Consider the following 24,395-nt stretch of genomic DNA (forward strand, 5'->3'; position numbering starts at 1 on the left):
GTTCCAGAAGGAGAAGAGCAACAGCAAGAAATTGAAAACTTATTTGAACAAATAATGAAGGAAAACTTCCCCAATCTGGCAAAGGAAACAGACTTTCAGGAAGTCCAGGAAGCCCAGAGAGTCCCAAAGAAGTTGGTCCCGAAGAGGAACACACCAAAGCACATGGTCATTAAGTTACCCAAGACTAAAGACAAAGAGAGAATCCTAAAGGCAGCAAGAGAAAAGGAGACAGTTACCTACAAAGGAGTTCCCATAAGGCTATCAGCTGATTTCTCAAAGAAACCTTACAGGCAAGAAGGGGCTGGAAAGAAGTATTCCAAGTCATGAAAGATGAGGGCCTACATCCAAGATGACTCTATCCAGCAAAGCTTTCATTTAGAATGGAAGGGCAGATAAAGTGCTTCCCAGATAAGGTCAAGTTAAAGGAGTTCATCACCAAGCCCTTATTATATGAAATATTAAAGGAACCTAACTAGGAAAAAGAAGATAAAAAATATGAACAATAAAGTGAGAACAAACTCATAACTATTAACAAATGAACCTAGAAGAAAAGAAAAACAACAAAAAGAAAAGCAAACTAAGCAAACAACCAGAACAGGAACAGAATCAGGGAAATGGACATCACACAGAGGGAGTTCAGTGGGGAAGGGTGGGGAGGAAGGTACACGGAAGGAGAAGCATAATTCGTAGGTATAAAACAGATGAAAGATAAAACATGGGGTAGGAAGCAGAGGACTCAAAGAACTTATGTGTACAACCCATGGACATGAACTGGGGGCGAGGAAGGCTGCAGGGTTGGGCTGAAGAATGCTGGAGGGGGGATAAGGGGGGAAAAATTGGGAAAACTGTAATAGCGTAATCAATAAAAATACTTAAAAAAACAAACAGAAAAAGGTAAGTAAAAATCAGCAACAGTTAAAAAGACTTGTGAGGTTGTTTTTTTTATTCATAATAAAAAATCCCCATGGAAAGCCACTGGTACAGTGGTTAGTAGTGGGGGATAGAGATTCTGGTTAAAACACAAATGTATAATTCCATCTCCATATAGTAAAAAGTATATTTGTGAAGTGTTTTATACTTGTATTTTATGATATTAAAACAGTGAAGTTAAAGCTGAGTAAAAAGAGTTAGGACTGAATCTGTGCACACTAAAGGAAAAAAGATCTGGATGACAGCAAACGTAAAGCATCTATAGTCGAAGGGTGCCACCAACTGCATGCAGATGTCAGAGATGTCAAGCATGTAAAAGAAGAGAGTTGCAGACTCAGTGAAATAGGTCAGTAAGACTTTTGCACACACAGCCTCTAACTCTTTCCCACTTTCCATATTTTGAGGCGCATGCAAGGAATAAGTGTATTTGGAATTAATCAAGCCAAATAAAGATAATATATTTAAAAGAACTTGTTTTCACTTTCAGAAATTCCATGTGGCAAAAGCTGTAACCAATAATTTGGGCAATTGTTCCCTAAAAAGAAGTTCAGGCTACAATGGTGCCTGAGGAATATCTAATTTGAAACCATAATTCTTGTATATTACATACTCTCGCCAGGCAGCCCAGCAATCTCTAACAAAGGAAGCTCCTGACGTTCTGTACAATTGTAGGGCAGCTGTGTAGGAAGTTCTTTATATTGCCTTGGAAACTGTCTCCTTACAGCTTCCACCCACTGGTCCCAAGCTTTCCTTTTCAGACCACAAAGAACAAGTCTTCTAAATATTTGTAGTAATACATTGTGCATCCCCAAGGCACTCTCAATTCCCAAACATTCCACATGTGACCTGGTTTTCTACCCCCTCACCAGTAGGGTCATAATCCTCTGAACAAGTTCCAGTTTGTCTGCACTCATGCAATTATTGGACAAAGCAGTGCCACACTGAGTGGGCCTGCCCCTTCCCTGTCCCAGATAATATACCACCGCTGATATGGTCAAAGAGCAAATCTGCATTTTTGGAAGTCACACCTTATTAAATTACGACAATAAAACCTCAGTATTTTTCACAGTACTACGAAGTTAGTTCTCCACAGTCAAGTGCAGGATGTTACATATATTCCTATTAATGTTCTCTGTGACCACCACCTCCTACAGTCTTCCCTGCATTGCAGGGAAAGGCTTGGAACTCCATTTTCCAGAATTCCATTTTCCATTTGTTCTAAGTTAGAGGTTGCCAGCGAGAGGGACCCACTTGATATTTGGGAAGCAGAAAGAAGTGGAAACCCTTTGAAAACAGGTGCAAGCAAGTAACACAGGCATCAGTAGAGAGGACTCCCCACTTTCACAGTAGCTTCCAGATGAGCTAAAGCCATACTGCTGCTGCAGGCAGCTGAGATCACTGCTTTTCTGGGAACCTGGCACTCTGATTCATCAACTATAACAGTGACTTCCTTGAATTCCCACCCCCCAGACTTTGTAATGGTTGTATGAGCCCTTAATTCCCTACATTAAAATCTTTCCTTCTTGAAAAATACAACAGATCCTACCAAAAAAAAAAAAAGACCAGAATTAGTATGTGACTTTATCAAGGTGGTAGGATACAAGACCACATATAAAACCAATTCTATGTACTAGTGACAATCAGAAATGGAAAAAATTTTAAATTTTATTTACAGTAGCATCAAAATTATGAAATAACTTAGGAATGAATCTGACAAAAAAATGCAATCCCCACACATGAAAAAGTCTAAAATGTTGCTGAGAGAAAAAAAAAAGTTCAGAGATATACCTCATTTATAGATTAGAAGGAAGACTCAATATTGTTAAAATGTCAATTCTCCTAAAACTGATTTATAGATTCAAAACAATCTCTATCAAAATTCCAATAGGACTTTTTCAGTAGAACTTGACAAGCTCCTTTAAAATTCAAAAGGATCCAGGCACTGGAGCATAAACAAGAGTGGGGACAGGATGGGGTGGCAACTGATTCCTGGGGCAACAAGCTGTGGAGACCCAGGTGGCAAGCGGGGCCCAGTGCCGACCCTGAGCACACATAATCCCTGTTCTGTGCATAAACCCCTCGCCTGGCCCACCTGCCCACTGTGTACCCACCGTGAACCTGGCCAGTCAGGGCAGAGAGGTTGGCAACAGCCAGCTATTCTTCACTAACTTCCACCAGGACATCACACCAGTGGAAAAGGCACAAAGAACAACTTGTCTCTGTCATCTTGCTCATCCCTGGTCCATAGCTGTTGGTAGTAAGCCCAGTTACAAATTCTTCACCTTTTCTTCTGTGGATAAGCTGGAACACATCTATGAATGCACTGACACTGACTCTGACTGAAGACATGGCATCGTAGAAAGACTGTTCTCAAGCAGCCTGGTGGCCATCGTCAGCCTCAAAGCTTCTATGAAGCTAAAAGTTTGCACTTTACGAAAGCAATGGAGATCTGTAACTACAGCCACTCTAACACTATACTGGCTGTGAAGTTGAACAGGCAGAGGCTCATAGTGTGCTGAAGTCTCTATATACAGACAACATCCGGGGCACAAAGGTGCTGCACAACATCAAGGAGACTCCCTCCCAAGCCCAGCAGTCCTGTGTGTCCTGTCCACCAACAATGACAAATGCTACCTGGCATACCCTGGCAGCGCCACCATCGAAGAAGTGCAGGTCTTCGACACTATTAACTTGAGAGCTGCCAACACAATCCCGGCTCTCGACAGTTCTTTAGCCGTGCTGGCTTTCGTGATTAGGGTATTTTGCATCCCAGAAGGACAGAAACTCTCTGAGTTCCAGAGAGGAGCTAAGAGGCATGTGAGCATCGGCTACCTGGCCTTCAGCATGAATGGCATGTTCCTCTCTGCCTCCAGCAACACTGAGGTTGTGCACATTTTCAAACTCAAGACTGTGAAGGAAAAACCTCAGGAGGAGCCCACCACCTAAATCAGGTACTTCAGAAAGGTGCTCATGGCTCCCACCAGATACTTGCCCTTCCAAATAACAGAAACATTCAACCAGGGCAGAGCCTTTGCCACAGTTCGCCTGCCTTTTTGTGGCCACAAAAACATCTGCATCCTAGCCACAATTCAAAAGATCCCCTGACTGCTAGTGGGAGTTGCTGATGGGTAAGTACCTGGACCCCCAGGAAGGGGGTGAGTGCACCTTGATGAAGCAGCACAAGTTGGATGGCAGTGTGAACCAATGAAATCTTAAGACTCCACCTCTCACGACTGTCCCTTAGTAACTCAGACCTACAACATGGCTGTAGTCGAAGGTACCTGTGCACCTGCATCTCTGACAAGACTTGCCTATGCAGATGAGCTGGGTGCTTATCTAGAGGAAGAAGCCAGAGCCCTGTGGCTGGAGGACAGTGAGCACCTGCTCATGATTCTCCAGACTGACTGAACCTGACCTGTGAACTCTGACTCCAAAGCAGAGAACACTGGCTGACAGAGAGGACTTTGTGTTATGCTGCTATGAACTTTGACCTGAGTTGAAAGAGGATGACAGAGACTTAAAAAGAAAAGAAAAAAATTATAGCTGTAGTCTCATTCCATACTGTTGAGAAACACATGGTTTTCACTTCAGCAGCTTAAAAATGAATGAATGAATAAAATCCATAAGGATCCAGAATAGCCAACAAATTTTTAAAAAGAACAAAATTGTGGAACGTATACAACCTGACACCCAGACTTATTACAGATACAGAAATTAAGACAGTGTGTTATTGGCACCAAGATAGACAAAAAGTTTAATTGGGATAGGATATATTCCAGAAAGAGACCGACACAGGATAGATAACTGATTTTCCAAAAAGATACAAAAAGCCCTGCCTGGTGTGACTCAGTGGATTGAGCGCTGGCCTGTGAACTGAGAGGTCGCCGGTTCAATTCCCAGTCAGGGCACATGCCTGGGTTGCCTGCCAGGTCCTCCAGTTAGGGACATGCGAGAGGCAATTGATGAATGTTTCTCTGGCACATCGATGTTTCTCTCTCTCTCTGTCTCTCTCTCTGTCTCTCTCTCTCTCTCTCTCTCTCTCCCCCCTCTTAAAAAAATAAATAAAATGCTTTTTAAAAGGTGCAAAGGAAATTCAGTGGAGAAAGGATAGTCTTTTCAACAAGTGTTGGAACACTTGGATACCCATATGTAACAACAAAACCAAAAAAATCTCAATCAGTACCTTGTACTATATAAAAAAAAATTAACTCAAAATGGATCGCAGATCTAAATACAAAACCTAAAACTAGACGAAAACGGGAAAGATAACATGTCTTCTTCTAGGAGAAAATCCTTATGACCTTGGGTTAGGCAAATTATTTCTTAGATATAATACCAAAAAAGTGTAATCCATAAAAGAAAAAAACTGTCAAATTTGACTCATCAAAATTAAGAATGTCTTCAAAAGATATAGTTACAAGAATGAAAAGAGCTGTAGACCTGGGAGAAAATATTTGCTATTCACTTATATGATAAAGAATTTGTGTCCAGATATATTGTATAAAGAACACTCAAAACTCAATCCGGTTTCTTAAAGTTAAACATACACCTGCCATATGATCCATCCATTCCAAGTCTAAATATTTACCCTAGAGAAAAGAAAGAATATGTACAATACAAAGACTTCTACGTGAATATTCATAGTGACTTATTTATAATAGCTAAAAGCTGCAAACTACTCAAATGTGCACCAGTAGGTGAACAGGTAAACAAATTGTGGTACAGCATACAGTGACATACTGCTCAGCAATCAGAGAATGAACTACTGATGCAACATGGATGAGGTTCAAAATAATTACGCTCAGTGAAAGAAGCCATACGAAAGCACTCTATGTTCCATTTACCTAACATTCTAGAAAAAAACCAAAATAATCTACAGAGACATACAGCAGGTCAGTGGTTACCCGGAGGTTGGGGAAGGTGGGAAGGAGAGCTGACCAAAGGATATAATGAGATTTTAGGGGACAAGGATACAGTCATTATCTCTTTAAAATTTAGTGTCTACTGAACACTTCAGATATGTACAGTTTATTATACCTCAATAAGGGGCTAAAATAAAAACAAAAAGGAAAAGAGGAAAAAATCTTTCCTACATGGAATACCTAGAATGACCTCTGTTTTCCTGACAGAGCCCTGACTGATACACCAGTACAAGTGAGATCTCTTTATCAGTTGAAATTTCACCCAGGGTGTGCACACTGTTCCCTTAGATGGCAAATCTTCAAATCGGAGCTTCTGCAATGGATAATGTTCCTACCGCGTACAGTTTCATTTTTAAAAGCCTCCTGTAAAAGAAAGCTTACTAAGTCAAATGTCTCAATTTTTAGACTTTTACCTTTCCATTTCATTGCTCTTATACTCTGGGGATCCCCATAAACTATGGGCATCTTCACTGGATTTTCTCATTAAGATTCATTCAACTGGGAACACCTATATGACGTGTTCGTGCTGTAGCCGTGAATCGAATCTATTTTTTCAATCATTCTTGTGGTTTTGCTTGCCTTACACTAAGCTCCAGCAAACTCAAAGGACTCCTTAGGTCGTACTGTGCTAAAATCTGGTGACTAAATGTTTGTTTACACCATTTCGCAGCTTACTCCTGGAAGTGCACTCCCATATACTACAATCAGTACGCCAGGCTCCTAAGGACAGCCTGAAATTAGGAGTAGTTTTATAAATATCCAAACAGGCCAAGGAACAGCATCATCAGGAGGGCTACACCACGTCCTCTAATATTAATATCCTAGAACCATTAAAAACTATGTTTAAACCTTACGGGCCAGACAAACCCACAAAGCCAGAGAAGCACTCTTCCTTAAGCATACAACAGCACAGAAAGTGAAAAGAAATGAGGTATAGGAGTCTAAGCCAGCCAGAGCTTGGAAAATCACTACAAAATAGTGATAAAACATGGTTCTACAGCAGAAAGGAAAATGTTTATCGATCAGAATCCACAGTTGTGAGGCACATCTTATTCAGGAGAATTGACAGCTTATTAACAGTAGATAGTGGGGCTGCTTTCTTTTTTATGTGGCTTCTCCCCCTTCATGCCTGCTTCCATGGATGGTATGACACAATTATTAAAAGAATAAATAAAAATAACAACTGACATTTGAAATCAATATGATTGTTAGCAATTCAACCAAAATTACAGTAAGCTGAAACTCCATTAAAAGGCAATTTTAAAGCAACGAAAGCGCGACATATCCAAGTGCACCGAGGAGTGACTCGGTGGCCAGGCAAAATGCCCAACGTGCTTTGGACCTGTCCAACCACACCAAGGCCTCATCTTTGAAGAGGCTGCTTCGGAACCCTTGGGCTGAGGTCCAGATCCCTGTGCGTGCACTCCCAGTGGGGACATATGGAGGATTCTGGGAGGTCTGTTGCCCAGCAATACAGGGAAAGCTGGTTGGGCAGTGTGTGCCCTAAACTGGGAGACGTTACCCTCATTCTCTGGATCCTTCTCTCTCACTGACCAAGCCATTTTCTCTCTCAAGGTTATCCCTGCACACATAAGAAAGGGGGTTGAATAATGTGTAATAATCTTTAAATGCATTTCTTAAATCTAAAGAACAAAAAATAATTCAAACAATAATTTACTTGGCTCTACTCTGACCAAGGGGCTGATGCATACTACGTTGACAAAGAGGCAAGCAAGGCCAGAAAGGTATTGTCATAATGTGGCCCATCAAGGAAAATACTTTTTGAATACCTTTCTAGATCTGTGTCTTAAGGGGGGAAAAAAAGCATTATATGTTAAGAAATTAAATGGAAGAGGTTTGGACTTTCAGAGGTCACACAGTAATTACTGCAGTGAGTAAGCTTCCTGATTCTACCGCACCACTACCTACTATTTTATTAAGTTTGTGCCTGTTATTTTAATTCTAGAAACCCTCTGAGAAAGGGTGCTATTTGTGACACTTATCTTAATATTGAAAAACTTAGCAAGAATGAAATCCACACTGAATTCAGAATTCCACAGGTGACAGTTGTACCCTACTTCTCAATGGTTTTAATTTGTGCTCCTTTCAGAATAGTAAAAATGGAAAATCACGTTCTTGTGTGCCAGCAGTCAGCATTTAAATTTAGTAAGTTGAATGACAATAAATAAATTACTTTGGGGAAAATACATAGTTTTGAAAGATAAGCATGCTTAATGTTAATAAGTAACCAACTACAAAGTAAAGCTAATTCATGAGGTTACACGAGCTAAAATTATACACCAGTGGGGAAAAAACTTCAAATTTAAAATATTATTTATATACAGCTGTTTGGGAGCAGCTAAGCCAACATATACCTATGTTTAACTCCTTCAAGATCAGATATAAGATGCTTAACTTCATTTAAGATGATATTCGAGTCTCTGTATAATACAATTTTGTACCTAATTTCTATTTAGGTATCCTGAGTAAAATTTTTAGAGAAGGATCTACCATTGTAATCTTTAATAAATAATCTCAGTAACAGCTATGTGTAAATATGGTTTTCTGAGCATACTTAAGTTTCTCTTAAACAAGGTTATCAATAGGATCCTCTCCCCCTACTTCTAGTTAAGAATTCTGCTTTCTCTATATCATTTGAGTCTAGAGGCTTTCTTAATGAATGAGTGTGGTATTTATGTTATTTCTTTGTGTTTCAGGACCCTCAGTTTCCAACATCTTAGCAGTTCCTTTGATTCTACCTCCCACAATCCCATTTCCAAGCATGGTTAATTACAACAAGCAGAGCCCTCTACCCAGGTCACCAGATAAAGAGAAAACACACAGGCTTTGATCATTTGATTGTTTTGATTGTTTTAAGACCAAACTCTATTTATCTTGGGACCAGACACTAATGGTAGGAACTTGGGGAAATTACCTGGCCTCTAAGTCAGTTTCCGTACCTATAAAATGGGGGTTATACTAATTCTGTGTGGATTAGAGGTAATGGCCACAGATAATTAGAGAAGTAATTAGAGATAACAATACTCAGCCTAGGGTTGCCTTGCTGCTGCTGCTGCTGCTGTTTCTGGCAGCACTGTGCTCCTCCTCCTCCACATCAAACACCTACTATGTATAAAGCACCAGAGAAGGAGCTATAGGCAATCAAAGAGGAACGAGACACACACCATTCTTGAGAAGGCCCTCAAGAACCTCTACCACTGTCCCTGGCCAGGTGGTTCAGTTGGCTGAAACATCATCCCGTACAAAAAGCAGTGGGTTTGATCCCTGGTAGGGGCGTGTACAGGAGGCAAGCCATCTGTGTCTCTTTCACATCTGTGAGTGTTCTCTCTCCCTCTTTCTCGCTGATCCCCCCTTTCCTTTCTCTCTAAAATCAATTAAAAAATATCCTTGGGTGAGAATTCAAAAATGAATAAATGAAAGTTAACAACAAAAAGATCTTCCATGACTATATAAAAACTGAATCCATACATCACACATGCAAATAAACTCCAGATTGAGAAAACAATTAAAAGTAAAGGAGGGAAGGAAGGAAGGAAACAATTAAAGCACTCGAAGAAACTGGCTAATTTTTCTTTCTATAATTGCACAGTAAACAGACTTTCTAACTATGAAAGACCTTAGAACCCACAAATGACTGTTGTATCCATATAAAGTGTAGATATATAAAAACCTTTAAAACAATTATTATAAAATCCACCAGGAACAAAGTAAGTATTTTTGGGGAAAAATACATTAACAATTTATATAACAAAGAGCTAGGTTCCATAATACATAAAGAGCTCCTACAAATCAATAAAAGACCAACAATTCAATAGGAAAGCAGGTGAAGGAAATGAACAAAGAGTTCCAAAATATATGAAAAGATGAGCTATTGCATTCCCTATGTGGGAACAGCATATTAAAACTATGCTGAGACACCATCTTTCATTTACCAAACTGTCAAAGACAAAATTTGGTAAAAACACAGTGCTAATGAAGGTGTCAGGGAAAAAGACATTCACTTATATTGCTGGTGAGAATATAAACTGATACAATCTCTGTAAAGGACAAATTGACAGTTAACTGTCAAAATTAAATTGTTACGTAGTCTTTGATCCAGCTATCTAACTTCTAGGAATATATCACAGGAAAATAATTACATGTGTGGGAAATTATGTATATAAAGTAAATTCACTGCAATATGTTTGTAATGGCAAAAGATTGAAAACAGTCCATCAGTCAGGAGACTGGTTTAATAAATTATGGCTTATCCACACAAGAGAATCCTATGCAATTATAAAAGGAAGCTCTTTATGTACTAATGAAGATAGATCCTCAAGATACATTGTTAAATTTAAAAAGCAAGTTCCCCCAAAAAGTATACTTTGTGTTAACTGTGTGTAAGAAAAAGAAGGCTTCGGCTTCTATGTAATTCTTTTTTAAAAAAAATCCTCACCCAAGAATGTTTACTGGTTTTACAGAGAGAGGAAGGGAGGGAGTGAGTAACGGCAGGTGGGGGGGGGCGGGGGAGAGAGAGAGAGAGAAACATGAGAAACATCAGTTGGATGCCTCCTGTACATGCCCCAATGGGCTTGAACCAGCCACCTTTTGGTGTATGGGACAATGCTCCAACCACTAAGCTACCCAGCCAAGGCAATTATGTGCTGTCCAGGTCAGCCATGATGAAATGAACCCCTCCTCAGCAACAAGCTCACATGGACAGCTAAGAGGTTTCACAGACTCCCTACTTTTACCTCCAGGAGGGTACTATGAGATGGGGTGAAGACAGAATACCACATGAGAAAGATGATCAGGGGAGACTCCAAAGAGTATGAAGAACTTATGTTGTTTCCACTTTTCCCAGGATGGGATGTGACCCCATTATTAGGCATGAGTCATCCTGCCTCCTGGCTACACCTAAAATAAAAAAGGAGATGGATTGGCCAGGACACCTTAACTTCAGGGCACTGGCCACTAAAATCTTTCCATTAAATCACCCCTTATATGGACTCCATGCTCACCAAACAACTATCTAATTCAAATACACAGGACACCTACAATAAGGACATGTTTGGCAGAATGTCCAGTGGGAACATGAAATAAGGAGCAGCGGGAGGAAGACAGAAGGAGTTAATGAAGGGAGTATGAAGGCAGCCACCAATTTTTACTTAATGGTACTATATCTAAGAAAAAACAAACAACTAAACAAATCTGCACTTGTCTGTGTCCTAAGTAGTCAACTGGTATAGAAACATTATTCCTAAAACATCAGCTGGACACTGGACACCTGTCTCAGTTGCCCTGACAAAAAGGAATTATGTGCTACTCGGTGTCACAGGGAATGGTGGAAGAACTGGAATCTTCCACATGCTGATCTGGCTTAAGTGTCCAGGTACAACACAGAATAACATTTCAGTATCAAGAACCAAGCCGGGGCTGGGAGTGAGGTGGGAAGAGCAGGAGATGGGATACCTTAAAAGTGTGCCTCCATCTCCAGGAAACTTAGAGCTGCCCGGAAGCTGCGAGCCTCTTCACTGACAGCATACTAGGTACAGCTTTGGGGTTAAAATTTACAATTGTTGGCTTCCCCCTACACACCTGCTTTGGCTTTATCTTTTCACTCATTTTATTTGACATGCTCAGGGCCCTTACCAAATTAGACCAACAAGTCCAGTCTTGAAAAGCTAACAACTACTTTCCAAACATACCAATTTCCTTTTCCTTAAAGCAAAGGCTTTAAAAGGGAAAGGAAAATGAAGAAAGCTCATTCACATGCCTGCCAATTCTTCTAACCAATTTGGGGTTTCCATAGTTAAACTTGCCAGTTATATATGTGTTTTTTGCCTAAAAAAGAAAAAAAAGATAAAAGGAGAAGGGATATAAAACACTGAGTACCAAAACTAAACCATAAAGGTGCTAACCAAAAGTTTTAAAAAAATTCCAAGAAGATAAAATGATTTAAGCAAACACTTGCACAACAGTGTGCACACATGTAAAACTATGTAGTGCCCCCAGCAAGCGAAATACAAACCAGTCCTTCCCTTTCTCTCTCTTTTGAGTCACTCTGACTGACAATGACAAAGGTTCCTCAGTGGGTGGGGAGTGGAGGGGATTCGAACCCCTCTACCTCTACCCCTCCCTCAAAGGGAGAGGAAAATGCACCCGCACACACCTCCTGCCATGGCCTAACTCTAGCTCCTGGTCATACCCAGGATCCTGGCTTTGGCTCTAGAACCACTGTGGACTGCCCATGGCTATCAAGAGTTTGGGGATGCTTCAACAAGGATTCTCACCCTGGCTGGAATGGCTCAGTTGATGGAGTGTTGTCTCAAAGACCGAAAGGTCCCAGGTTTGATTTCCCATCAGGGCACATACCCAATTAATGGGTTTGATTCCTGTTTGGGGTGTGTACCAGAAGGCAACCAATCAATGTTTTTCTTTCTCTCTCTCTCAAAAGAAATGAAAGAAAAAAAAAGTACTCTGGTGAGGATATATTAAAAAAAAAGAAAAGAAAAACCAAAAAACAAGGATTCACTATTACACATCCCTAACCAACAAGCAACTGGTACAGATTTAGTCAAAAGGCCAGTGCATTCAAGATAGAACATACTGAAATGCTCCTAGATAAAAGCTCCACTCCTCATTTACTGTATAGCAAGACTTCTCAATGAGATCAGTTGTTGAGCTACATCATTATTTGTTCCTAGTAAAGTTCCTAAGTTTACAAATGATTGGTTTAAAGCAGAGTCTCCCTCTGCAATGAAATCTGTTTTCCCCCATGTGTTCACTTAGTGCCCCTTCTTCTGAGTACTCAGGGTGGAGGAGAAAAAGAAAAGGTGTTTTCCAGTGAGAGAAAACAGGCATGGACCAGCAGACTAATGAATAATAACACTTTAGTAGTGATCATACTATGAAGAAAATAAACTAGATAGGATAATTGGGCGGAGTATGAGAAGAGCAGAGAATGATTTCTTTTGGATAAGGTGAGGGAAGGCTTCTGAGCAGGTAACATGAGTTGAGAAAAAGCCACGTGTGGAAAGAATTCTCTAGGGAGAGAAAAGACCCAGTCTAAAAGGCACAGGGTGGGAACCAATTGTTGAGTACAAACCAAAGTACAGGGTAGATGACAGAAAAGTAGGTGCTAGCTGGAGAGTACGGGGGCCCATGGGGAATTCCTAAACAATACAAAAGGGGACAGCACCTGTCGTGATGTCCAGGGTTTTCCTTTCCTCCTGCAGCAGTAAGAGAACCAAGAACCTCTGGCTCCCTGTTGGTCCTCCTCCTGTCCACATTCTCAGGCCTGGACCTTTGCTTGGGTTATTCCCCTCTCTCCAGAAATGACTTTCTTGCTCCTTCTTATATTGTTTCCATCCAGCTGAAGTTTCCTCACTGAAATCTCACCTCCTCCAGTGCAGTTAGGTCCAGGATTCCTGAAAGCCCAGAGTACTTATTCATTTTTCCTAAGCAAATATTCATTGTCCACCTACTAAAAGGTCAGGTATTATCCTGATTCTGGGGATACAGAAGTGAACAGACATATGTCCCACCTTCAAGGGGCTCCGTTTGGTCTCCCAGAGGGAGGAACTGGTAAACAAGCAATCTCTATACAATGGGGTAACTGTAACAATAAAGGTTCATTGGACTTTTCATCAGATAACCGCTTCTAATAGCGACTTAACTCCTCTGTGGGTGTATATGATGTCATCTGTCCCTCTACGCGGAATGTCTACGAAGTCTGGTTGCTACCTGTAGCTCAAAAGGTAGTCCTGGTTTGGAAAATGAATCCATCCTACCCATCACAATCAAGCCTCCAGTTCTGCACCCGGCTCTTCAAGTCCACCATGCCTGTGGCCCCGACTCACATCTCCATCTCCTCTGCCACACTTCCCTACACAAACCTTCACCTCCCGTTACCAGAATGCACTGTCACCTTCCGCCTTCTCTCTGGTCACCCCGTGCCATGCAAGCATAGTCCAAGAAAGGCTTTCAATACATGCTTGTTAAAACAAAGAAAGAAAGATGGCTGTCCAACTGTACCAGCTTTCCCAGAAGCTTTGCCCTCCTTGCTCAAAATTCTTAGTCCTCACTATCACTTCATAATTGATAAGGTGCTATGCAATAGGATTTTAAAAATTATTTCTAGTATTATTAAATTAGGTCATTGTCTCTAAGAATATAGTTATAAGCATGTTGAAAATAGTAGCCGTAACTTTATAAACTATATTGTACAGAAACAAACCTGAGATTTTAACAATCATATCAAGATTTACTAAGACAATTAAATGTTGTCCCCTTCAAAGCAATTATCTCAATATGACTATACTATGTGTCTTATTTTCTTGGCTCAAACAGTCTGGGACCTCTTCTCATATCTGCAGTCTGCTTTTTAGAAGCAACGCTGATAAGGATGTGTCAGTTCTAGAGGACCAGCCTAGAAAGAAACTACACAGTCATACCTTGAATCCTTTCCTGACACTGCCCTCACACAGCAGGTTTGCAGCCCTCACCGACACTGAACACACAAGCCAGGGGGTGTGGAGTCCTGGGGCAGGCCAGTCATCTGCTCTGGCTCACACATGTGCAAAGGGAACCGGGCTAGATGATGTCAGGATCCTTTTAGCCTTAACATTTAATGGTGGCTTTGGAAAACAAAATCCAACTTCAACAAAAGAATAATTTGGGAATTACCATGTGGGACAAATATTAAGTATCTACTTTTTCATTGTTAATTACAAAAGAGTTAATGCCAGTAATGCAGTGATGGAAGAAAAAAGCAATGAAATAAATGCTTCCAAGGAAGGAAGGAACTTTCAGTGTGGTAATGGGCTCTAGGAAGGACATACGTAGGGTATAACTAGCTAGGGCTTTGTCCATGTGACCAAGAACTTGGGAAGACAACAGGAAAGGAAGGTGAAGGCACAACGGCATGAAAGACACGGCACTGTACTGGATCAAGAGAGACAGTTTTAGAAGGGAAATATCCATACACTGTGGGCTCATGCAGCAAAATCTCCAATTTGAGACTAATGGCAACTCAAAGAAAGAAAGTAGGATAACTTCTCATTTGTTAGGGAGAGATTGGTAATATAAAAACTAGTACAAGAATTACGCTTCACTGAGTACTCAGGTTTTCATATTTTGTCTTTTCATCTGAATGAAAAGGAAGGCTAATGTAACATACTACAACTTCCACTTTAATAAATTATTTTTTTCCTTCATGGTGTTGTTCTTTGTTAGTTTACTAAAATAATTTAACACACAGCAAGAGAGACTTTCTAAAAATGTTTCTTATAATAAGAATTGATATCATCAAGATATCACTGACTGGTCCCTTCCTACTGTTCAATCAGCAAAAATTTATTCAGCACATACAATGTGCCAAGCACTGGGGACACTGGAAGGAAACAAGAAAACACTCTGACACTGACTCAGTCCTGTCCTTACGAAGCTAATGGTACAGCTGGGTAAAGGGATGTTCATGAGGGAAAAACTCACATAAATGTACACCAAGGCTGTAATTAGTTCTGTAAGGGGCACAAGTTACCAAGAGTGCATGTGGAGGGGGTATCTGCCAGGGAGGGCAGAAGGGTGTTCTAGAGAAGTTTACAATTAAACTGAGACTAAAGGAAGAAAGAGCTAACTAGGTGTGGGGGTGGCAGAGGCAGTCCGAGCAGAGGGAACCCCATGGGCGAAGGCTGAGCTGGGAGAAACCTGGCTGTTCAGATCACTGTGGCCAGATCAGAGAGACCAAGGAAGTGAAGTTAAGAGAAGAGAGTGGGATAGCAGATGGGGTCAGCCCACCCACGGCCCTGAAGGGCCCATGAAGAATGCCACGCCCGCTCCTCCCCCAACCCCCTGCCCACCCTGGTCATGGGTTTAAGTAGGAGGAACATCAGATTTCTATTTCAAAAAGGTCACTGGCTGCAGAGAACAGAGCATGTGTGAAAGAAGCTCAGATGAAGCAGTCCATGCACACACTTACTGCTGGTTCTGCTGACTTGACTCATATCAGTCAAGGTCAATGCCGGAAACAGACCACACTCACTATGTTAACAGAGAGATTTCAATATAAAGAATTCTTAACTAGGTATAAAGTTACTAACTAGTCTCTAAAAAGTCAAAGAGAGAGAACACACTAATGTACTGCAGAGGCAGCAGCTGCTCCAGGGCTGGGGAACAATGGGAAGAGAGCGGCCATGGGCCTCTGGGCAGGGGGCTTGGTCAGGTACCACTGCCTAAGGGGTGCAATGAAGCTGGTCTTGCAAATACTGGAAAACAGATTCAGCTGCTGTGGCAAAGAAGTGCTGCTCAAGTGACTCTCGTGGGAAGAGGAAACAGGCAGGAAGAAGCAAGTTCCTTCCTCCTTCCCTGGCTCCACAGTCGCCCGCTCACCCCTCCTGTTGGCACTGCCTCGCAAAGAGCCAGGTGGCAACCAAAAATGTGGTTGGTGGAATCCCAGCTTTAACACCACAAAACAGTATAGAACGGTGAGCTTGGAGCTAAGAAACAAACACTTACTAACCAATAAATATCTCACACACAAACACACAACTGTACTTAAAACTTTCACCAGTCATTGTTCTTTTCCAACACAGCCGAATGACCCACTCTCTAATCAAATGTATCAAATCTAGGATAACGGTGATTGTAAGACACACTAATATTTTAGGTGCCATTAAGAAAAACTGCAGCCAATTAAACTGACTCAATACCAAGTCTCCATTGTAAGATGCATTCTTTTTCAAAGATGTTAAAAGGAACTCCTATCAGTTCCTTTTATCAGACAAAAAATACCTTAGAATTGATAAAAGAGCTAGAAAAAATACAATAAAAATAAATTAAATATACAGGGAAAAAGCTAAATATTCTTTAGTAATGGGTCAAATTTAATCAAAACAAGTCATTTCTGTAGAAAATTATTACTGAGGAAACATCCAGTAAAAAGGACAGGCACTCAAAGGAAGACCTGCTTTATTCAATTTTTTCTTTTAAAAAGTTTTTATTTTGAGATAACTATAGATTCACATGTAGTTATAAGAAGTAACACAGAGAGGTCCTGTATACTTGTCACTCAACAGTACAATATCACAACCAGGAAATTTACATGATACAGATTACTCAGGTCTCATCTGTTAAATATACTGATTTGTGCGCATGTGTGTATGTGTGTTTAGTTCTATGAGACTTATGTGTGAATTTGTATGAGATACAGAACGGTTCCATTACAAAGATCTCTTGTGCTACCCTTTTATAGCCAAAGCCATCTCTCTCCTCCACCAATACAACACCTATTGATGTTATCTCATAAGGAAAAGAGCTTATATATTATTCAATCATTATTTGTCATGTGAACGAGTCCTTTTTTCCATGTTTAAAGAGTGATTACAGAAGATATCTCAGTTGGCTTTGGGTTAGCTATTCCTTTACAGTAGTATACTGCAAAATGGATGAAAAATAAGAAAATCTTACTTTTCAAATAAGAGATGGCATCTTTCCTAATCCCATCATTGTACACTGCTCAGTCTCTTATCATCTCCTCCTGCATCACTGAAACCCTGAATGTTAGCTGCTATTATTATTGGTGTGACTGTTATTAGCCTGGTTATGTCTCCTATGATCCAGTCTTGCCACCCTCTAATACAGAGTAGCCAGAGTGAGCCTCATTAAAAATGAAGTCCAAACATGTCATTTGTTTGCTTAAGATCCCTCCGTAGCTTTCCAGACCAAATCTCATCTCCTTAGCCTGCCATTCGAGGCTCTTCATGGCCCTGCACTCCCTTGCTGTCCAGCATCTCCAGGTCCAGGCCAGGAAGACACTAGTCACCTCTTTCCCCCAGGCCACTGCTCATATCTTCCAGACTCAGGGGGCTCCTCCTCCACGAAAACTTCCCTGATGGCCCTTCACTGTAGGTTTTGGGGCCCTTCACTGTTCAGGCACTTTTTTTTTTAATTGTGAAAAATACACACCACATGAAATTCACCATTTTAACTGTCTTTAAGTGTACAATTCAGTGGCATTAAATATATTATTCAATTTTAAAACATTTATTAATCTAGATGCAGCAGGCACTGAAGTACAGTTTTCCATAAGAAAGGCTAAGAATATCAGATGTTGCAAATTAGAGAAGACAGGATGTAAAGTCTCATTTACCAGGAAGGGTTAAGCTGTAAGACCCAAACTGACCAGTATAGTGGCCACTAGTCACCTGTGGCAATTTAAATAAGTAAAATTTAAAAATTAGCCCCCTCAGTTACACCAATTCCATTTCAAATGTTCAATTGCCACGCATGGCTACTGGGTACCACACTGGACAGCACAGATACAGATTATTTCTGTTATCAGAGAAAGTTCTACTACACAACACTGTTTAAGAGTATTTTAAAAAGAAGAAATACCCTATTGGTGAAAGGCAAGGCAAAGCAAAAAGGAGGGAGCAAAGCCGCAGCTACAAGGGAAGCTGATGCATGCTGGAAGCATGTAGAAACCCAGCCCAGAGAGACCACAACCTTGGCCTGGGTCCATACCCAAAGGCCATAAAAACTCCAAGCTAATCTGTTCCCAAAGGTATACTTTTTAAAAAATAACAAGTGCTGGCAATAGGGATACTAGTAAGAGTTCTAACTGCAGTTTGTACAGAGGCTAAGAATGGAATGGTTAAAAGGGTAGGGGCATTAAGAGGCCAATAAGGCCTCTCCAACAAAGGCAGCATTCACAGTCTTAAACACAGACTTCAGTTAGGAGGACAGGGTGGACAGGACATTCCAGGCAGGGCCTGAGGTCACAGAGCTGGTAGGTGGTAGTGCCAAGATTCAAGGTTGGTTTTCCAATGATCTTGAACCACTCTACTAAACCCATACAACTGCAAAATCACGTTTTGTAGCCCTGGTGTCTGGAGCCTTAAGCAAAGCTAGGAAAGTTACATGAGATAAGCCTAAGATAACTTTAAGATAAGCAAGAGCCAATACAAAGAAAGGGCTTTGCCTTGCAGGCTAAATTTGGACTTTAACTTGGTGAGGAAACACTAAAGAAATCTACTAATGAAAGTAATGAAACAACCAAATTTGCTATCTAGAAAGCTAACCTTTGAAATGAAAGCTATCTAGCAGGAGGAGAGAGAGACAAAAGGAAAGATGAGTTAGGCTTTAGCACACAGCAAGGGAAAGGGCTTTGGAGTCATACCCCTCCCAGTTCCACCCACAAGATAACCTTGGGCGCAGGGTTCCCCTCCCAGAGCCTCAGTTTCCTTACAAGTAAGAAGGAGGGCTCTTCCTACACATTTCTGTTAAAGGTGAGAGGCTGGCCTCCTCTGAGAACAGTTGCCAGGGTTCTGATGACACCCTTCTGCTCTCTGAGATGGAGAGCTGTAAGGACAAGTTAGGCTGGGAGATGCCAGGCCTCCTTTGGCTGCTCTGCAGGGAGAGCCTGTCAGACTAAGCAAAGCACAAGCAAGCTCAAAGCAAGCACAGCCTAGCAATATAGAGAAGGGTGGAGTCCCAGGCCTCCTAGTAACACAGGCCAGTAAATTCCTCTTTTGGTTTAAAGGTTTGAGCTACTTTAGGTTGCTTGCAACTCAGGGACCTACAATAAATTTGAAGTAAGGACTACATATGACATATGTAAAGCTCCAAGCCTGGTATTTTCCAACCATCAAATACTCCATACAAGTGGTGTTCTTAGTACTATTAAAATAGTTCAGGCAAGAGCCCTAGCTGGTGTGGCTCAGTGAACTGAGTGCTGGCCTGCGAATCAGAGTTGCTGGTTGGATTCCCAGTCAGGGCACACGCCTGGGTTGCAAGCCAGGTCCCCAGGAGGCACATGAGAGGCCACCACATATTGATGTTTCTCTCCCTCTCTTTCTCCCTCACTCCCTCCTCCCTAAAAAATATAAAAATGATGTAAAAATGTGCAAAGTAACATTTAAAAACATAGCTCAGGCAAGAGAAAAGAACTTGAAGATATGAGCAATGAGAATAAAAAGAAAGATAAGATCTCAGAAATATATTCAGGAAACAGCATTAAAAGGGCTTACTAACTGACTAAATGTGGGAGGTTAGGGAAAAAAGTGTGACACAGTCATTTTCTTTTTTTCTTTTAATTTTATTGATTTATTTGAAGTAGGGAGAGAGAGATACAAACATCAACTTGTTGTTCCACTTATTCATTGGTTGCTTCTTGTATGTGCCCTAACCAGGGATCAAACCTACAACCTTGGCATAATGGGATGAAGCTCTAATCGACTGAGCTACCTGGCTAGGGCAACACAGTCGTTTTCAACAGGAATGATTTTTGCCCCACCTCCCAGGGGACACCTGATAATGTCTGAAGAAGACATCTGATTACCATGACTAAGGGGCCAGGGTCCTATGGGCATACAGTGGGTAGAAGACACAAATGCTGCTAAATGCCCTATAGTACACAGGATGGGTCCCCAAAACAAAGAATTATCCAGCCCCAAATGTCAGCTTTGAAACTGAGAAACTCTGGTCTAGGCTGATTCCCGGGTGCCTGGACTAGACCAGGGTGACTAGTAAAGAACGTGCTATTAATTAAGAGAGCACACGGAAGGAAGAATATAGACCTGGGGCTGGGAGAAGGAGGCTAAGGAGATAATGAGTTCAGTTTTGGGTGTGATAAAACTTGTGTGCCCTTGGGGCATTCAGATAAAGATGTTGAGTAAGGGCTTGAAAACTTATCAGAGGAACAGTGGAGCTGGTAACAAGAATCAGGAGTCTTAAGAGTGAAGAGATGGAGGCCCAAGACTTGGCAATAATGACTTTATCCAGGTAGCCTGAAGAAAGGATGGCAAATGACAGATCTAGAATATAAGTCTCAGCAAACCACAACTTCTTTACAACTGCACTAAGGAAGGATGGGTATCAAATGTTAGCAACGGTCCGTTACAGTCTCCAGTCCTTGCCTTCAGGACTGTCTGCACTGCCAGCTGAGAGGAGTACTTAGGAAGTGTTAGCTCTAGACCAGTGATTTTCAACCCTTTTCACGTCATGGCACACAGAAACCAATTACTAAATTTCAGTGGCACACCAAAAATGTATTGCATTTATTTTGCTGACCTGACAAAAAAATAGGTTGATTTTAATTCATTCACACTGGATGATTGGCTGTTGTCATTTTTTAATTTGACAATCTAAGGGAAAAGAGGTCAGTGTCCCTGACTAAATAGTCAGTTGCTGCATGTTTTAAAAATTCTTGTGGCTCACTAGTTGCTCTAGACCCATCTACCCGTTTTAACTGCTGAAAGCAATGCATAAAAAATGTCAGAGAAAATAATTTCGACCAAAGTAATAATAGTTCTCAATGAATCTGAAAGTGGAAATTGATACATAAACTCCCTTACCAATTTTAAGCAAAGGCTCTCCAAAGTCACATACTTTCAAAGGAATTTTATGAAGATCAAACTCTACATTCAACAAACATTAACAGACCTGCTGGGGAGGAGTGCTGCTGGATGTCATGGAGAACAGTCATCAATGCCTATGTTCCCACGTGTGTTACAGAGGACAGAGCATTTTCAAGTCCACTGCCTCATATCACTTGGCTACTGGGTTTGTGTAGCAAGACTGTGACAACCGATACTTCCATCTCTGTTTTATAGTTGAAGAAACCATTCTGAAGATCTAATGTGATTTGCCAATGTGCACACATCTAGTTAATAGGAGGAAGAGATGAAATGCCCAGGAATATCCAAAGGATACAACCTGCCCCGGCTTATTGTAAGAAAATTAGGGGCTGGTCCAAGAATAACAACAGTAACAATCATGTGCTTTATATGTATCAGTCCTCTATTCCTTAAACACTGAAGCTGAAACTATTATCTGCATTTTATAAGAGAAAACTGAAGTTCACAGATTTTAAGTAAATTACACAGTTTTTACATACAACAAGAGGTGGAGCTGAGGCTTGAACCTAGGGTTGTCTGATGCTAAAGCCCAAGTTCTTATTTTACTCTACTGAATTTTCCATGTTGTTTTGGTTAGATAAAGGTTTGGGCTTTTTCAATTGCTAGCTAGCTAGATGACTCCACCCAGAAAGGCTGTAAGAAAGGACAGCTAGTTTTATTTATTGTGTTCTTTCTCTCTATTAAGTACAGTCAGACCTCAGTAAGCATTGCATTTGGATGAGAAAAAAATGTTTCAGCACTTGTTGCTTGCCCAGTACTCAGTTTTGGCACTCCTCGTGTGATTTGAAGAGAAAGGGGAAGGTGAAAGCTATCGTGAAAAGCTTCTGTACTGGAGAACTCAGTGGGAAAGTAAATGTTCTAAAGGAAGGCTGCCCCAAGAACAAGCTGCTGTCAATTTTGAGGAGCATAACTTTGACTCTCTACGTCAACCACTCACATTTTGAAGTCCTATCAACAGGGGACGAGGGACAGTAAAATTAAATGGCTGTCATCTGAAAGAGAAACTAGTGTGGGATATGTTTTCCATCTGGCTCAATTAGATGCCAAGAAAAAATAAAATGAACAGGAGAGGGGCATATTGCTACTTCACTAAAAATGTGAATATACTTTCACTTGCAGCTGAAGTACAATGTCACGTCTGTAGGGGCAGAAGGCTTCTTAACACCAAAGTCATGGGACAAAGGGCCTGCCTTTCTCATCTACAAAGAATTCAAAACACATGTAAAAATAAGTATTCAGCACTTAAATTAATTTTTGGATGGAGGCTTGACACTTCTGTCATTTTTCTACTCTCAAAAACAATAAAGCTTCTGGAGTAATTTTTAAGAAGTTTTTATTGTTAAATATTTAGTACATATCACAAAAGAAAACAAAACCCGTGTACCCACTACTCAGTTAAAGAACGGAATATTCCCAGTGTCAATAGCCCCCTCATGCGCCTGTATAAGCCCATCTTTTCCTACCCTACAAGTTCACTACCCCTCAAATGATCGTTACTTGCTCCCCTGCTTTGTAACACATAATGCTTTGTAACCTAAACAATTTATCTTTCATTTTATACATTTTGATCTTTATAAATGGAATTATACCATAGTTGACCGTTGAACAACACGGGGGGCTAAGGGTCCCAAACCTATGTACCATCAAAAAAATCTGTTTGATTTTTGACTTCCCCAAAACTTAACTACTACTATAGCCTACTGCTGACTGGAAGCCTTACTGAAAACATAGATAGCCAATCAACACATATTTTTACATGTTATATGTTTTAGATACTGTATTCTTATAATAAAGCTAGAGAAAAATGTTATTAAGAAAATCATAGGTAATAAAAACACGTTTACAGATTTATTGAAAAAATGTGCATGTAAGTAGATCTGCACAATTCAAACTGTGTTAAGGGTCAACCGTATTTTACTTTTCTATGATTTGCTTTTCTCACTCAATGCTGTTCTTGAAATTCATTTATGTTGTATTACATTTCATTCATGTAAATGCTGTAGAGTTCCACTGTTAATATACCACAATGTATGTATCCATTTTCCTTCTGATAGATACTTAGGTTCCCAATTTGTACTACTACATTGCAATGTAACTGTAAACATCCTAGTACATGTCTCCATATAAGCATACACACACAGTTCTTCAGTGGGGTGGGTTTGTGGCTACAACTCAACCTGCTGGGTTACAGGGTGTCCAAGTTTTCCAAGTTTATTGGACACTGCCACACTGTTCCCAAAGTGGTTACTACAATTTACCCTCCCACCAGAAGAGTACAAAAATTTCCGTTGAGCCCTGACCAGTGTGGCTATGTTGAATGGGCATTGCTCAGCAAAGCAAAAGATGGCCAGTTCAATTCCCAGTCAAGGCACATGCCTGAGTTGTGGGTTCAATCCCTGCTAGGGGCATATACAAGAGGTAACTGATGGATATTTCTCTCTCACATCGATGTTTCTCTCCCTCCTTTCACTTCTCTAGAAATAAATAAATAAAATCTTAAAAAACATTCTCACTGAATATACAAATTCCCATATCCTCAGCCAATCCTTGGTATTTTCAAATCTTTTAGTGTTTGCTAATTTGATAAGTACAAAATGGTATCTCATTGTAGTTTAGCTTGCATTTCCTTGATTACTAATTAAATCGAAATTTTTTTCATTATATTTATTGGCAATTTGGATTTTCTCTACTGTAAAATTCTTATTTCATTTATTTTTTCAGCTAGGTCTTTTTCTTATTGATTTGCAGTTCTTTACGTATTCTAGGTACAAATTCTTTGTTGATCATATGTGCTGAAAATATTTTTCCTAGTTTCTTTTTCACTTTCATTATAGTGTCATTTGGTGAATATAAATTCTTAACTATAAGGAACATGAATGTATCAACTTCCATTCACGATTTTTGCTTTTTGTATCATGTTTAAAACATCCCTCCCTTTCCCAGGCCTATAAATATTCTCCTATGTTTGTTTCTAGAAGTATTAAATCATTTCATGTTTATCTGAATCTATTTGGTGTTATTTTTGCAAATGGTGTCTGATTGATCCTCATAAAGAGGGAAAATGATCATGTGAAGACAGAGGCAGAAATTGGAGTGATATGGCTACAAGCCAAGGACCACCAAG

The 24,395-nt window shown here is 40.5% G+C and overlaps 1 pseudogene; it reads left to right on the forward strand.

Annotated features, from left to right (window-relative positions):
* Positions 1-1,920: 1,920 nt before the first annotated feature.
* LOC123816047 lies at positions 1,921-4,338 on the forward strand (annotated as a pseudogene).
* Positions 4,339-24,395: the final 20,057 nt, after the last annotated feature.

The sequence above is a fragment of the Phyllostomus hastatus genome, unplaced genomic scaffold (genome assembly GCF_019186645.2).
Source record: "Phyllostomus hastatus isolate PE091 unplaced genomic scaffold, TTU_PhHast_1.1 phas_contig_198, whole genome shotgun sequence".
NCBI classification, from domain to species: Eukaryota; Metazoa; Chordata; class Mammalia; order Chiroptera; family Phyllostomidae; genus Phyllostomus; species Phyllostomus hastatus.